Source organism: Callorhinus ursinus, unplaced genomic scaffold, assembly GCF_003265705.2.
Source record: "Callorhinus ursinus isolate GAN/ISIS: 27379988/994484 unplaced genomic scaffold, GSC_fseal_2.0 scaffold47, whole genome shotgun sequence".
In the NCBI taxonomy this organism is placed as follows: domain Eukaryota; kingdom Metazoa; phylum Chordata; class Mammalia; order Carnivora; family Otariidae; genus Callorhinus; species Callorhinus ursinus.
This window is the reverse complement of record NW_027397109.1, coordinates 8330251-8346914: the sequence shown is the minus strand read 5'-3', so window position 1 is coordinate 8346914 and position 16664 is coordinate 8330251. Positions and strand designations below refer to the sequence as shown.

Genomic DNA, 16664 nt, shown 5'->3' with positions numbered 1-16664 from the left:
TTAAAACTTGCCAGGCACTATGTTGTGCTGCAGTCAGGACACACATCTGGACTGTTTCCAGACCACATCGGGAACAGCAACTGCAGCCGGAGTCTCCACCAGATGAAATTTATGACAATCCGTGGTCATTTTCCCAGATCCACATGCCATCTACGCAGGCCAAAGAGGCAAATCAAACGGGGGTGTGACAGACCTCCAACCCTGCCCCTTCCAGTCTCTGATGGTGACTGTGGTCTCTGCAGCTTCCCCGGACGCAGTGCTGCTTCTGGTTTGCTATGCCGGGAGGGAAGAGCAGTTCCTTACTCCTTCCTACAACGGTCCTCATCCCATGGGTCAGGGGACTCTGCAAGGTGCCACGTAGGTCTGTTCCAATGACCTCTTCTGGAACTGGGGGGATAACTACACTGTCAGTCTGTAGGCCTGTTAGGCCCGCACTACACTGTTGGTCTGTAGGCCTGTTAGGCCCACTCTGAGTCAGACTTGGGCCCAAGATCCATTTAGCTGACCACCACGAGCCCCCACTTTGACAGGTAGAGCACAGTGGCATTTTGATTTCCTAAACAACTTTTTATAACCTGTCCTAAGAATTAATGTCACTGCAGAGCCAATGTCCAGAAATCTCCAAAAGGTCTCGCATTTCCCTTTTCCCACTGTATACATGACCCCAGTAAATGGCCAAAAGTCGCAAGAGGGGAGAGCACGTATTTCGGGCAATGTTGCAGGGTCCTTCCTCCAGGTGCTCAGTCTCCCCTTTAATCAAGAGAGTCTGGGTCTGGGAACTGGCTTCAGTCTGGAAATTTGGCTGCTATTAATTTCATTCTCCAGGGTTCATTAGCCACTGTCACAAGTTATGTGGGTCAAAGCATTCTGGTTTCCTCTGTCTTGCTGCTTATTATGACAAATACACACCCTTGTCTTTGGTTTCTGCCACTGTGGAATCCCAACATCACCAAGGACACCAGGGGGACCATCTCAGTAGTGACATTTCCCACCATCAGACCTGGTCTACAGGAGGCCAAGCACCTTCTCTTTAAGCAAGAGAAGGCTGGTCTCCTTAGACCAGGCCCTTTCCACGAGCTGGAAACAGACTTAGACTCAGACAGACTCAAGGTTCAGGATTCTCAACTTCATCTAAGTCTACTGACATGTTGCCTCCCAAACCTCAAGGCCATACTCCTTCTTGTGTTCACTTAGATACCTGTCAAGTCTTTGAATCCAACTGACATTGTAATTCTGCAATGCTCACATGATCTGTACCTGACTGCAGGCCAAGGTAACGCTGTGGCTGTAGCACAGAAAATGACTGAAGTTCTCTGGCTTCCTGACTGGGACATGAGCTCCAAGTTTCAACTCCAAATTTGTCATTTTCCTTCTGGACGGGCTCTGGTGTAGTAAAAAGAGCCACCCAGCCCCACATTTCTTGAAGCCATCCTTACCATGGTTAAGGGCAGCGGTCACCTCATCCCCCAGGGCTCTGGCTTCGGTAAGGACTTCACCCGAAGCAACCACAGGAAGGAATTTGACCAATTGTGTGCCCAGCGTGGCATGGATTACTAGCACCATATTTTCCACTGTCAAGGAGCTTAGCGCTGTGGTCCACACCTGAGACATGACCGGACTAACCTCAGAATCTGTCAAGGAGTGTCTGTTTCCGGGAAACATGACTGGTACTGACTGTTGTTAGGATCCAGGCTGGGAAACAAAACCCACACTGGCTATTTTAAAAGAGATTTTATACGCAACCCATGAATCATGGAACACTACATCAAAAGCTAGTGATGTAACGTATGGTGATTAACATAATAAAATAAAAATTTTTTTAAAAAAGAGAGATTTTATATAGAATTGTTTAAACAGGTACTGGAGGACTCAATTAGCCAACTTCAGCTGACTCTTATGTCACTTCAATCTCCAACAGCCAAATCTCAAATGAGGGCATCCATTCCAGCACCTTCTGTCTGGCCAAGCCTCCCGGTCCATCTTTCTCAGGCTGTACCCTTAGTGTCCATGCCCATGCACACTGCCCTGCTGTCTGCTCCCAGCCAGTGAGGCCCTTAGTATCAGTGTGCTGGTGGCAGGGCTGAAGCCAGTTTGCTATGGCTACAGTCCAGGCCCCAGGTCAGTGTGCAGCACAGGAGTATTTTTTTTTAAAGATTTTATTTATTTATTTGACAGAGAGAGAGAGAGACAGCGAGAGAGGGAACACAAGCAGGGGGAGCGGGAGAGGGAGAAGCAGGCTTCCCGCTGAGCAGGGAGCCCGATGTGGGACTCAATCCCAGGACCCTGGGATCATGACCTGAGCATTTTAATATATATGATTAATGATGAACTAAATTCTCACAACCACTTTCTAAAGAAGAAACAATGACTCCATTTTTTCAGGCGAGGAATCTCAGCCCCACCTGGAACCCCATGAAGCTGAAATTTCAGATGGGAGTTTAAAAAAAAAATGTCAAGCAGGCAAAAACCCATCATAGGAGGATGTCTTCATTCTACAGCAATGATGATTATAATAATGACCAACGTGAATTGGCCCCTCTTACATGCTAGGCTCTGGGTTAAGAGATGTACATCTGCCACCTAACTTAACTCTTACAACAACCCCCCCTAAGTCAAATGATGGTATTTCCCCCATTTCACAGCTGAGAAAGTTGAAGCTATATAGAGGAGAGTCACATACCCAGGGTCATAGCCCAGGGCTGAGTTTTGGTGGGATCGTGGTTGCTTAACCATGATGCACACTGCTTCTTTTGAAGAGACATTTCTAAACAGTTGTGCACTGTGGTAGGCAGAACAGTAGCCCCCCAAAAGGTGCCCACATCCTCATCTCTGGACCCTGTGAATATGTACCTTACAGGAAAAAGAGATTTTGCAGATATGGTTAAGGACCTCGAGATGGGAAGGTTATCCTGAATAACCTGGGTAGGCAGAATCTAATGACTTGCGTCCTGAAAGCAGAGAACCTCTCCCACCTGTGGTCAGCGAGAGATGCAAAGACAGAAGCAGGGCCAGAGAAATAGGATTTTCTTGGCCATGAAGATGGAAGAAGGAGGCTATGAGCGGTCTCTAGAAGCTGCAAAGGCAAGGCATAGATTTTCCCCTGGAACTTCCAGAAGGAAGCAGCCCTGCGAACACCTTGAATGTTAGCCTAGTGAGCTCCGTGAAGGACTTCTAGCTTATAAAATCTGTTAAAATAATCAGTTGTGTTGTTTTAAGCCACTAAGTGTGTGGTAATGTGTTACAGCTGCAATGCAAACTAATACATGCACCACCCCTGAAACCAAGTAGATGGCTCCAGGGAGCTTTGCTTTGACTGCTCGATGGGACTCTTGTCTTCCTCCAACTGCCACATGCCCAGAAACGGCACACTGGGTATGAGTCTTGAGCAAACTTTCTCTAGAAATGGCTCAGTCATTTCCCCAAATTAGCTCAGAAGTTCAGCAACAAACATAGATGTCCAGTGATTAAGCAGAGAAGACACCCACAATAACCAATTAATATTGTTGCTATTATTATTATTATTATTATATCATACAACAGTCATTGTCTTCAGGCTGCTCTGAGGGTCTATAAAGTCTGGACATGTCCAGCTCTCCACCCACAGCAACTTCAGTAGCCCAAGGGCTGGTCTCTAGAGAGAAGTGTGGTGCAAGTTGCAGCCAGGAGCCCACAATGGTGAAGACAGTGCTATTGATCCGACAGGAACTCTCACAGTGTCGGCTAAGCCCCGCCCTTGTACCTCTTGGGGCTGCTTGCTTCTCATGGTCAATTCACTTAATCTTGTCCTGGCTTCTTCAGGATCCTGGTTGGTCACATTATCTGAGGGAGATCTTGCCAGGGAGGGTCAACGGGATGAACTTCAGACCCACAGCTGGAGTTGGTCTTGAGGCCATAAATGATATTCAGTATCTCCCTCCATGTTATGGCTGAATTGTGTCCCCCACCAGCATCCCCACCCTCAACCCCACTTCAAATTCATAGTCCTCAGAATCTCAGACCGTGGCTGTGCTTGGAGATGGGGTCTTTACAGAGGTGCTCAGGTTAAAATGAGGCTGCTAGGGTGGCCCTCATCCAATATGGCTCCTAGGGTGGCCCTCATCCAATATGGCTCCTAGGGTGGCCCTTATCCAATAAGTTGTAAAAGGGGGCAACTTGGAGAGACAGATGTCGGTACGTGGAAGACAGTATGAAGACACAGGGAGAAGGTGGCCATCTACAAGCCAAGGAGAGAGGCTTGGAACAGATTTTCCCTCATGGCCCTCAGAAAGAGCCCGCCCTACTGACACCTCGATTTTGGACTTCTGGCCTCCAGAGCCGTGAGACATTCCTGTTGTTTAAGCTGTCCAGTCTGTGGTAGTTTGCCATGGGCTCCCCAGGAAACTAGTACACACAGCTACCATCTGTCCTAAACTCCCCTCATGCTTGGCCAGCCCTGCTGGCTGGGTGCTGTGCCCAGTGGGATCACCTCCATCTCTGGGGGGCTGAGCCCCTGGTTGCCACACTCTCACCAGGTTATGACAGCAGTGCTGTCTAGTTAGGGTTCAAACCAGGCATGGGAGCACCCAGAGATGCCACAATGGACCCCCAATTCAAGTACAGTTCTCCTTATTCCTCTCTCAACATGGCAATTAGGGTTAATTCCCTTACAGAATGGCAACCCTCTTCTTTACCCGCTTGTCTCCTGGCACAAAGAACCCCAAATTACCAGGTAGCCCCTGTTGTTGTATGTCCAGTGAGACTGTCCTGGGTCTCCAGTGGAAAATCTCATCCTCTCTGGCAGTGAGGACCTCTGGAACCTCAGGAGACCCACAGAACCCAAACTGGTGATGGTGAGAAGCACCAATCCCCAGTGCAGGTCACTAGGAACGATAATGAGCAGGGTCATTCCTACAAGGGACTGCTGCTGGCTCCCTGGCTTATGCATCCAGTCATTCTAAACCTGTAGTTGAAGGCGTGTGCCAGTCTGAAGAGCAGTGCCCAACCTTGCAGGATGTATCCCTAAGTTGGCAACTTAGATGCAATGTCAGGAGCCTGTTTCCACGTTCCACCAGGCCAAAAGCATCCAGTTGGTGCAAAATCTTGTAGGAACATGGATCTTATGATCATGTGCTTTTTGCTCCCTATACCACCTTTGCCATAAAGTGGGCCGCTTGGTCCGAGCTGACATGGTGCAGGATCCCATGTTGGTTGATCAGAAGACATGAGTACTTAGAGAGTGATTCTGACGGGAAATATTAAACCATCCCTGGAAATTATGTGACTGTCCCAATCAGGATGAATTGTTGGAATTTGCAGAACAGAAGGGGTAATCGATTTGTCTCTCTGAGGGGTGGTGACATATTTGGGGCTCGACATGGTCTCTTTTGCTGACAGGGGGACATTCAGCAGTGGCAGGGGCTAGATCAGTCTGGGTGAGAGGGAGTCCAGGCTGTTGGAACATGCATCGCCTCCCTCTCTGCCACCATGGCTGCTCTTCATGGGTCCCTTGTGCCCTCCCTGTGCTGGCTGAGGACAGACACTTGGAGGACACCTCTCAGGTGAATCCCCTTGTCTACCTGCTGATGTCATGCTTCCTCTGCACTGGGTGCTGTCAGGTGGGGATTAATGTGCCACACCGAGATCCTTCCACAGTGCGCCTACTCCCATAGGTCCATCTACACGTGGCCACTGCGACATAGAGCTTCCGCGTTTGCTCCTTGGCCCAGACCAACCAGCCAAGCCACTTACTTGTGCCAATAAATATGTCCAACCTTGGGCCATTTCTCTCTCCATTCAAGGTGGGTGACCAGGTACGCTGTCTGAAGTCTGTCTATGGGAGGATTTTCCTTCCCCGCTGGCTTTCAGGGATGCCCTTGAGCAGGGCTTCCCTCCTTGGCTGACGGGGCCATGCCTCTGCTCCAGGACAATTGCTGAGGCTCTGAATGAAGCCATCTCTGAAATCCTGCTTCTCTTCAAGTGACCTGGGCCAAGTCTCTGATGCAGGGGAGGAGGGTTTGCTCAAATGCTGCCATGTGCCTTAACGTGGTAATTGATCAACCTGAGCTGCTCGGCTTCCCTCATTTCCCTCTTACCTTTGATCCCCAGGGATTCTGCACCATTAGAGGGTCACCTTCCACTTGGCTTCCAGTCTGATTCAACACAGGTGAGAATCTTGGGACTGCGATGCTCCAGAAGGGGAGCTGGGGGGGAAGGGTGGTTCTCGGCACTCCACTCACCTCTGCCTGGCGTGTCAGCTGTCTCCAGAGTCCCTTCCTCAGGGGTGGCCTCCTGGGGCCACTTCTGTACCCTTTTTAGGTCTGGAACCCCAGAAGCAGAGGCTGAGATGGAGGTGCGTGTGGAGGTGACTTCTAGGGAACTGCTCCCAGGACAGCCCCGTGAGGGGGCCCTGGGAGAAGCTGAGGAAGGACGCGTCTTCAGGTGAGTTCCCAGATCAGCTTGAGCCCATGTGGGCCTGGAAGGGTTAAATACCTCTCTGGGGTTGTCCCATTTGGAGGTAAGAGAACTTCCATACTCTTGTACCAGTTCCTGCCCTGAAAGATGTTTCCTTCCAGGAAGGTCTCCCCAGTGGTGTGAAGGGTGGTTCTCCAAGGAGAGCAGAGGGACCCGTCTGGAAGAAAAGCCCACTGAAACTGGCAGAGGGGCACACACGGGACCACGTGGCACAGCTGGGGTTGGCTGCAACATGCCTCGGGAGCACCCTAATTTCAGAGATCTACTGGTTCCCTGAGGCTGCTGTAATAAAAATCCCATGACCTGGGTGCCTGCCACAATAGAATTGCATTATCTTACAGCTCCAGAATCTGGAAGTCCGAAATGAAGGTGTTGGCAAGGGTCAGTTCCCTTTAAGGGCCATGAAGGAGAATCTGTTCCAGGCCTCCGTCCTTGCTGCTGGGGGCCTCAGGCGTGCCTTGGCTTATAGATGGTCTTCTCCCTGGATCTTCACATCATCTTCCCTCCGTGCATGTCTGACTCTGTTCAAACACCCCCTTTCTAGATGGACATCAGTCATATTGGATTAGGGCCCACCCTAAGGATCTCATCTTCACTTGATCATCTGCCAAATCCCTATTTCCAATTAAGTCACATTCACAGGTACTAGGGGTTAGGAACTTAACATCTTTGGGGGGTGACAGTGCAGCCCATAACGGCTTCTAAAATATAATGTCCTAAAGTCGATCAACTACAGCCTCCCCTGGGCTCTCCCAAGCTGAGTAGCTGTGGGCACGTATCTTTACCTCCTTTGCTGGCCAGGACATGGCCTCCTAGACCCACGAAGTATTCCCAAACATGATATAGCCCTGTGGTTACCCATTTGACCGAAATGGCCACAGGGCAGGCACAGAAGTTGATCCTGAGTGGCCTCATGCATCAGCTGAATGTACAGCCTCCAGGATCAGAGAGAACTGCTAACCGAACGGTCATGCAAATATATAAAGAACCGCAAGCAGCAACAAAAGCCGTGTAGGAACATGTAGGCAGGCCAAGAAGGCTCTCCTGGAAAAAATGGAACAGTTGTCAGGCAGGGGTGGGGGGCGGCTCGCCTCTGCTGCCTGCCAGGCTCTGGGCCCCCCTCCCCCCAGCCCGGCACTGCGGAATCCTGGGCTTTCTGCCTGGGGTTTCTTTAAGGAGAGCTTCCCTGACAAAGCATCAAAGAGCCCGCTCCAGAGAGAAAGGGACCCTGTTGCAAAGGAACAATGCCTCCAAGTTCTTTCTCTGGAAGCTATAAGGAGGATCCCCAGGGTCAGTGCATTCAGTGTAAAGGGTTCTAGGACTATTTCCAAGACCCGCAGCCAGACCCAAGGAAATAGCAGGGATCCAGCCTAGGGATTGGTGCAGGGCAATGTGGGGAGGTGGGGAGTTAGGGGGATGTGGCAGGGAGGGAACCGGAGTGCAAGGCAGCCCCCAGGAGCAGGAAGGTAGGCTGGATGCACTCCTTCCAGGAAGCCCTCCCCACAGCCCTTCTCACCAGGGAACCATCTACCTGTCACCTGGACCCTAATGCAGGCGTCAAGGTGGTCATCAGGCCTTGCCCCACTGAGGCCCTGGGACCTCAACCAGCAGAGCAGGAGCTCAGTCATGCTTGAGGAAGAGGAGCGGGGAGCACGCCTTGAGCTAGTTCCTCCCTCCGGCACTGGGCCTGCATTTGTACTTACATGTGGGTTGGGGGGGCTCTAGGCCTGTGGCTGGGGATGGGGGACAGGGAATGGGTAACTTTTACGTATTTATAAGGTTTTTTTTCATGTAAATAAATGGACACATTAGAAGAGAATATGGCAGGGTTTCTCAATCTCAGCACCATTGACATCTGGGCTTGGGACAAATCATTTCTGCTGTGGGGAGCTGCCCCTGCATCGTAGGCTGGTTAGCCGCATCCCTGGTCTCGATCCACTAGATGCAGTAGCATCAGCCCCAGCTGCGACAACTCAAAATATCTCTGCCAGATCATTGCAAAATCACCTGGGTTAGGCTCCCAGTTCTGATGTGGGATGGGGAAACATGGCTAACCTCCTATAAACCAAGTACAGCAGGTTCGAAGACAAGGTGAACTCTGAACCCGGAGTGAGGTCATTCAGCTTGGGGTCCTGCCCCTGGAAAAGCCACATTGTACAGTTGTCCTTGGAGCCCCCACATGGGCTCCTCCGGGCCACCCGGTGAGCCCATGCCATGCGGAAGTTCCCTGCAGAGCCTAGCATCAATGACCGCAAGGCCGCTTCTTACAACCACACTCCCACTGTTGACCCCGTGGTGACTCAGCCTGGGTCTCTTTCCCCATTTGATAGCTGGTCCAGCCACAGAAGGCAGCTCTCTGACAACCTCCCGGAAGCTCTCCTTCTGCAAGCTTCATGTACCCAGTTTTTTAAAGTTCCTTTTAAGACATGGCTCCAAGGGCCCGGAGGTGCTCCAGTAAGATTGGTTTTGGAACTGAAATAGGCCCCGAGACAATAAATGCTGCTGTACCTTCTGGAATCTCACGGCTCTGTGTCTTCCTAGTACTTACTGGTTTTAGCTGCACCAAATAAGTTTCATGATTCTCGTTGTATCAGACAAGACTCTTCAGGTTACAGGAGACAGAAACTCCACTCAAACTGACTTATATAACTGAGAAGTCTAGCGGCAGGGAGATCAGGCATGGCTGGATCCAGAGCTTCAAATGAGTCATTGTGGCCTACTGCCTCCTTCAGCCCTGCTTTCCTCTGGCTTAGCCTCAGTCTCTAGCAGGGCCCTGCATAGGGGGCCCTGGCAGCTTTAGGCTTGCATTATCCTTAGTGCTTACAATCTCCGTGGAGGGGGTGTCTCTTTCACACTACTTCCAGCAAAAGTCCTGGGACTAAATCTTAGGGAGAATATGGCAGGGTTTCTCTTAGGGACAATACATGCTTGGGTCACACACCCACCCCTGAGCTAAGCCGTAGAGTCAGGGGGATAGAATATACAGATTTGGCTTGGCCCAACTCATGTGCCTATCCAGATCGTCCATCCCATGGGAGGGGTGAGTGGGCCGGGGTGGGGCGGGGGGGCTTCTCCTAAGAGGAGGATAAAGGAAGGGTGGTTCCTCAGAGGAGCATCTCTGTGGCCTTTACCAGAACATCTGATGGACTCTGTGCTCAGGGAAGAGCAGAAAGGGGAGCTCCATAGCTCGGAGTCAAGGGTGTGTCATCTTATCACAGCACCCACCTCACAAACACCAGTGACGAATCCGGGGTACTGCTGATTTGTCTTTTCTTGTTAATTGCTGATGTTCAGTCTGCCTATCGGCATCCTCTTTGAGACTGCTCCTTGCTGAGGGGGTTCAGATCCCTTCCAAATGCTCAGCGGCTCCAGAAGAGGTGTAGTCAGGCCTTGAAGGCAGAAGCTTTCGATACCAACAGTGAACCTTCAAGATGGGTCTTGCTGGAGCTCTGGGCCCCTCTGGGCCCCTGCCATGATGAAGTTCCACGGTGGGCTCTGCCCCCGGTCTGTGACTATGCCTGGCCACTGCTCCCCAAACACATGCCCTCTGGACATGCCCAAAGCAGACCTCTCTAGAACTATTAGGTTGGGTCCTGGAGTTCTGTCTGGATGCCCCTCCAGCCTTTAACCTGGGTCATCCTGGTCCCTCTGTGGCTTCCTTCATGTTGCATCTTGGAGAACAGCAGTTGGAGTTGTAGTCCTTCCCTCCCAGGAGGGCCCGCCGCATGCTCAGGTGACTGTCTGCGCTGTACCATGCTTTGTCCACCTGGCTCTCTCTGTCACATTACCTACCTACCATCTGTACCTTACATACTACCCACATCCCTGCCTCGTGGTCTCTACTAGCCCTCCTCCATTATGTACCCTAGAGAGTCTCTAGAGTAAAGAAGGTCTGCATTGTGGGCATCACCCAAAACAACAAACCTCTGCTTTTCCCAGACCCAGGCCAGCACCCACACCAGGGATCCCCCCTCTAAGGTCCTGCTTGGGGGTAAAGGTCATGCTCCATCCTCCTGCAGACTGTTCTGTATGGTTCCTGAGGCTCAGGAGCCAGGGGTTTCATTATTTATAATCATCTATTTATTGCCATAAAGCCTGAATTTTGTTGCAGAATCTGTGCCCTGAAATAAGGAAAAAAAAAAATCCTGGTATTTGCTTTTTAGGAAGGTACTTCGCTTTCATGGTATTTAAAGGCATTTTCATGCTATGTGTCTTCTAAAGTAAAGCATGGGGTCTTGGAAAAACCAGAGTATGACCTGGTTGGTGAATCTTCCCACTGACTTAAATCCTGAAGGTAAGAGCATCAAGAGATTCTCAGGGCGGGGCTGGGGGGTTAGATGACATTTCTTCTCATACGTCCTGGACCTTGGGGACTTTAGAGGCCAACTTCCTCACCTGAACAGAGAAGGAAATTATACAATGGAGGCTTCAGGTGATCTACCTGAGGCCTTGTCCTGGCTGGTGCCTTAGCTGGGATGAGAATAGTAGCCCCTGGCTTCAGTTCAAGGCACGTTGACTACACAAGGATGAAGGGGTGAAGAGGTAAGGAAGAAAAGCTCAAGGGCTTGGAATTAACAAGAGAGGTGAGACCCAACTTGGCCTAGCGGTAACTTTATGGGAGATGAGTTGTTCTGCCATCCCCACAGACAGGGAACATGACCTTATCAGTCAAACCCATTTATATACTTGGCTTCAGAAGAAAAATTAATATTCTGTCACGCAGGAGTTTTATGAGGGAATGTCCTCCCCAGACGTTAAGGCAGAGCATTAATCTTCTGCCCTCTATAAGGAAGGCGTGTGTTATTTTTTAAAACAAAGTTATGGTGAGGGACGCCTGGGTGGCCTAGTCAGTTAAGCATCTGCTTTTGGCTCAGGTCATGATCCCAGGGTCCTGGGATGGAGTTCTGCATTGGGCTCCTTGCTCAGCGGGGAGCCTGCTTCTCCCTCTGCCTCTGCCCACCGCTCCCCCTGCTTGATAAAAAATCTTTTAAAAAACAAAACAAAACAAAACTAAGTTATGGTAAGTGCCGAGGAATTGACAAAATTTGGGCTCCATTTTATAAATGCCCCGTAGGAAATCTGTTCTGGTGGGGAGCTTCTCGGGGCTGAACGGGGTTGGCACCACGCCTGCAATTCACAGATACCGCCACTAAGTGGCGGTAGGTCACATGGCCATGTGATCCAAAGTTGGGGTTACTGCAGTATGCATCTTCGTTTCTGGATCAGTGTCTATTGTTTTCCTCCCCAGGGGAAAAAAATCAGAGATTTCAGAAGTCTGTTACCCTTTACAGGGTTAAGAACCAGGGTTATGAATGATAATTTAAGATTTTGTTTTGGGATAAATAATATTATTATAGTATAATATTACATACTTCAAAAAATATATAATGAATGAAAAGTCATCCTGTCACTCCTGCCCTAGCCACCAGTTTACTTTCCACCGACGACCAATATTTATTAGTTTCAGATGATCCTTCAGGAAAGGCTTTATGAACGTGGGCAGGCATGCCTACACTCCCTCTTTTTTCTTGTTCTCTGTCTTACACACATTGGCACACTACACACACCTTCTTCTCTTTGTTCTTTCTTTTAACAGTGTATCTTGCACGTTCCATGTTAATTCATCATGTTTCCTTTTTTCCTCCTCTTCTGGCTGCATATAATTTGAGTGGATGTACCTTCACGTTTTGAACAGTCTGCTGCTCACGGATACCAAACGACACAATGGATAATTCTGCTCATGCTATTTTGCGCGTGTGTAGTATATGTGTATAAAAACTCCTCGAAATGGAATTTTTAGGTCAAAAGGCTTGTGTGTTTGTAATTTCGCTAGAAGTGATCTAATTTTCCACCATAGAAGGCATACCAATTTCCACTCCCCCACAGTGTGGGACTCCGAAAGTTTCCCCTTGCCCTTGGGACATATCGTGTGTACGCCTGGGTCTCTGAGAGGTAAAAACCATGGTGTCTAGGTGTAGTTTTAATTTGCATTTCTAATTATGAATGAGGATATCTTTTCAGATGTTCAAAAATAATTTGTGCTTCCTTACCGGTGAACTGTTTCATACCTTGGTCTGTTTTATTTTTTCTTCTATGGAGTTGTTCTTTTTTCTTATCTGTTTTTGATAAGTATATATACTTACATATATATATGTACTTATACATATAAGCATATATTTTTGATATGTATATATTAGGGAAATGAACTGCTAGTGGTCCTGAGTTGCAGATATTTTGTTCCTGATTTGTTGTTGACTTTGCTTCTGATGATGACTGGCATGTGGGAAGTTTTCTGAAATCAAATTTAGCAATCTTTTATGTTGTGGCTTTTTAAGTTTCGTGGAAGACTTGGGTCTTTCTTGTTCCAAAATTCTTTCAAAACTCTCTGAATAATGACGGTTGGCCAGACTCACCAGATTTAGGAGTCCTGAGTGAGGGGGAGGCAGGCCTGTGCCTTCGACACTGTGGACTGTGGACCTCAGCCACGACTGCTCCTGTGTGCAGGGATAGGGTCTGACCCCAGTGGTTGGCCCAGAGCTTGCCCATGGGAAGAGTGCTAGGAGAGTCGTGGAAGGCAACAGCACAGAATTAGCCACCCGCCCATATTCACAGATGCACAAGGCTATGCAGATCATTTCCAGGCATAAGTGTCTGCTATCCTAAGGAACCTCACCACACTGGAGCTAGGTAAGATGAAAAGATGAATGCACTTGGATTTCATACTTGACGTTTAAGGCTATGGAATAATTTCTTCCCAATTGTTTCTATCCAGTCATTGGCATTTGGGGAAAAGCTGGGGCCCTAGAAGGCTAGATGAAGCTGAACTTTTTGCTGGCTAGAGGAACAGAATGCTTAAGTAGGTGGAACACAAACAGTGGAGATAAGCTCACCTCCAGGGGCAAGGGGCAGTAGGTCGGGAATCTGCCCCTGGCCGGCTTTTGGGCTCTGCCTTCCCTGCCTTTGCTTGGCACTTGGGCTACAAAGCTGCCCTACTAGGACCAGTTTCCCCCTGACAGGAGGCTCTGGCTTACTGGGCTGGCAGAGGGGACTGGGGAGTGGGAGGGAGCCCAGGGCCAGGGGAAGTCCACCCCAAGTCTGCGGCTGGTGCTAGTCTGGCTCAGGATTTAGCTTTCCCCAGCCCCTTTTCCTCTGGGTCTGGGCTCTGACCCTCAGAGGAGCGGGAGAAGGGGCTCCCCCCCCACCCCGGACCTCCTCTTCCTCCAGTGGCAATCCTCTTCAGAACTGCCCCCACCACATTTTCACCCTAATCCAGACAAAGGACAAAAGAGAACAGAAGGCAAATAATCAGGATGTGAGGGAGGAGGCACCTGAGCCCTTGCTCTGAGCCCCCAAGGCACCCCGTGCACTCATCGAGGTAGAGCTCTCAGGTTACTCCATCTGCCCCAGGACCGCCTGAAAGGGCCAGGGGGGTCAAACGTGACACCAGCGTCTTCAGCACAAGGGCTTCAGGGAGGATTATTAACACTGTGTGGGGGGGTGCATCACCGACTCTCCTTGGGAGGTGCGTAGGTATCTGGAAATGGACGAGCTTAGGGTCCTCTCCATTCAGGACGGCTAGGAGAGAGCGCGTTCGGGCGGGGCCCCAGGTAGGGAAGGTCAGCAGTGGAGGGCTCAGGTAGCAGAGAGTATTAGAAACAAGAGGCTGGAGAAGACCTGGAATGCAGCCCGCGACTGGGGGGCCTGCGGTGGGGGAGCCTCCCCTCCCAGATGGCGCTTCGGGAGAGGCAGCGATCCCCGAGGGCTGCTCGCCTGGGGCCTCCGCACGCCGCCGCGCGGGGCCGAGCAGGGCGCGGTCGCCGCGGCCCCTCCGCGCGCCACGCGCTCCCGAGCCCGCCAGGGGGCAGCGCGGCGCCCGGGGCAGAGTGCGGCCGCGGTGGAGCTCGCCGTCACCTGTTCGACCCGCCTGAAGACCAGAGTGCTACGGCTCCCGATCCGGCAGGTCCGGGGCGCGCCCGGGAATCTGTGTGCTCCCCAGGGCCGGGGGCGGTCGGGGCGCCGCGGCGGCCAGAGCCCGGGCTCCGGTGCTTGTCCCTGAGCCCAGCCCCGAAGGACCCGGGCCCCAGGTGCGCCCGCCGACTGTCCGGGCGCCGGGCTCCAGGAGGGGGCTGGGCACCAACGCATCTTTGTCTTCCCTTTCTTCCCGCGGCCCGCTCTCGCCCGCGGGCGTGTTCCGACCGGCGGTTCCCGGGCAGGGGGGCGGGGGGGGGCGCGTCCGGGCGGGGGGGGGGGCGCGAGGCGGCCGCCGCAGGCCGGTGCGGGGAGCGCCGGGCGGCCGTGCCGCGTGCGCCCGGCAGAGGCGGCCCTGCGTGCCGTACGCCGCGTCCGGGGCGCGCCCGCCGCTATTCAGCTTCCCGGGCTCATTAGCAGTCTCGGTGTGCGGCTCGGCGCGGGCTCACAAAGAGCTGCGGCAGCGGCCCGGCGCTCGGCCTCGCGGACGGAGCCGGCGGCGGCGGGGCGGGGGCGGGGGCGGCCGTTCACCCGCGCGGCGCCGCGCCCGGGCCAGGTAAGCCGGGGGCCGCGGCCGCAGCCTGGGGGCGTCCGGGCCGGCGCGGAGGTGGGGGGTGCCGGGGCGCGGGGCGGGGCGCAGATGCTGCGGCCCGAGCGCTGCCCCCCCGGACCGGCGGCACTGCGGGGTGGCCGGGCGCCGCTGGGGTCTGGGGGCGGGGGTGGGGGAGCGGACCGGCGTCCCCCTCGACCGGCCGGCGGGCGCGGGGAGGCCGAGCCGGAGGCTCGCGCATGCCGGGCGGAGGACGCCGCGGTGAGGGGACTACCCTGCGCGGACGGGGGGCGCTGGCCGGCGGTGGCGGCCCGCTCGGGTCCCGCCGGGCTGGCCGGGCGGCTGGTGCGTTCCGCGGCCCCGCTTGGCGCTGGCAGCAAGTCCCCGCCCCGTGCAGGGCAAGTCCCGAGTTTGGGGTCGCTTCTGGGGTTCCTGCCTCCGGAGAAGGCGAGTCCCGATCTTCTCCCTCTCCCATTTCCCTTCATAATGAGGCCCAGAGGGAGAAACTCCTCAATTAAAAATTCCACCCCCTGGTTTCCCTGGGCCGCCGGCGCGGGGCTGGGAGTGCGGCGCGACCCGCCACTCGCCTCGGTCCCTTCCCCGCAGCGCGCACAGCCTGGCCGGGTTGCTGCTGGGAGATTGGGCCACCGATGATCCAGGCGAACATCGAGCCCCCCGCCCCCCGAGCTGGGCGGCGGGCGGCGGGCCTCGCTGTGCCGCGGCTGGGGGCCAACTTGCTCTGGGCCGGGCGCCGAGGAAGGGTCCGGAGGGCGCCGGCGAGGGGCCCGCCCTGTCTGAGCCTCGCCGCTCGTGGAGGCTGAGATTGAGCCTGCTCCTCTTAACTTAGTATTTACTTGCAGAAGGAGGACTTAATTTTTTTCAGATCTGTTCGTTTACTGCCTGACCGGGGCCAGTCTCCAATCTGTGGTTAAAAACTCACGGTTGACCATGCAGACGGTGAAGTCCCCCACATTCGGGACTCTCATCCCAGCGCTTCTTCCCGTGGGCTGAGTTGTCCCTGGCTTCTTCAACCTCTGGCCCCCTTTCTGGGATTCTCCACCCCCCGCCCCCCACCTTTGAGAAACCACAGCGGTTTTAAGAAATAATGACTTTGGGAGTACAAGCAGGACAGCTTTTCCTGAGGTGCACATTTGAGGTACTCTGTGGCTACCCAGAGCCTCCGGGCTAGACCCTGGTGAGGTGGTGGCAGGGATTTCTCCTCCACCGTGCAGGGCACGTGGTTCCGTTTCCCAGTCCAGAGCTGCCAGGATGTCCTGTGCTGTGTCCTCACTCCAGGCTGGTGGTCCGCAGCCGGGGCTTGAGAGGGTCTCCTGACATAGAATCTGGTGCGACTCTGGGCGGTGTCCAGGGAGTTAGTGGACCAGCTGGAGCTTGCTAGCGGTCCGGCACTGAGCTGGCAGCCTCTCTAGTGCTGGTGGCGAGACCCCTGGAGTGGTGTCCGGAGCTGGGTTGGGTCTGCTGATAGTACTAGCGATGGGGCCCTGCCAGGGTCTTCTGTGGGAGGCAGCCTGTGTCTCTCCAGACCTCTTGCCATTTGTTAGGGATCATGGCGGTGCCGCCCCCCCCCCCTTCCATCTCCAGAGTACTGGGCTTCTGCGCCTGGGAGGAGTGCAGGCTGAACCAGATGGGTGTGTGTGTGTGTGTGTGTGTGTGTGTGTGTGTGTGTGTGTGTGTG

General features: G+C 53.2%; 1 protein-coding gene across 7 annotated transcripts in view; it reads left to right on the top strand.

The window, feature by feature from the left end:
• Positions 1 to 14322: 14322 nt before the first annotated feature.
• APBA2 (amyloid beta precursor protein binding family A member 2) overlaps positions 14323 to 16664 on the top strand; it is a 233116-nt gene continuing 230774 nt past the window's right edge. For 5 of the 7 annotated variants that reach the window (XM_073882532.1, XM_073882527.1, XM_073882531.1 and 2 more), the window contains exon 1: positions 14743 to 14974. The gene's annotated coding sequence lies outside the window, so the exon portion shown is untranslated. The other 2 variants (XM_073882524.1, XM_073882525.1) reach the window with 2 other exon arrangements.